Here is a 451-nt window from a genome sequence, read left to right as displayed (position 1 = left end):
TGTTGCCAGAGAGATGGGAAAAAGTAGTAGAAAATGGAGGAAATTACTTTGGTTAAGGTATTCATTCATCTTCCCTTCGAAACGAATTAATTTTGGAAACGAAAAAACGGCAGGAATTAAGTTTAACACCTAATATATACTCATTAGCCTCTCGTATTGTATCTGAGGATTGACTTCAAAGAATTCAAATTAAAAATTCATATAGTTATCGATAAAATGTAATCAACAAGGCAACCTCGTGAGATGTCTAATTTTAATAAAACTTTGTGAACTTATGTGTGTAACTCACATAAAGAGATAATTTTAGAAAATATCAGTTTCGGCGGAAAAATGGTTTGAAGGGGTGAAATCATCCCTTATGTATACAGCGGTTTTTAGCTTTTTCCGTTATATCTCAAAAACCATTTCAGATATCAAAAAATGCTTTATATAAAAGTATTGCAATAAAATT

The sequence above is a fragment of the Trachymyrmex cornetzi genome, unplaced genomic scaffold, assembly GCF_001594075.2.
Source record: "Trachymyrmex cornetzi isolate Tcor2-1 unplaced genomic scaffold, Tcor1.1 scaffold532, whole genome shotgun sequence".
Lineage (NCBI taxonomy): Eukaryota > Metazoa > Arthropoda > Insecta > Hymenoptera > Formicidae > Trachymyrmex > Trachymyrmex cornetzi.
The sequence above is the reverse complement of the archived record's forward strand: the minus strand, read 5'-3'. Positions refer to the sequence as shown.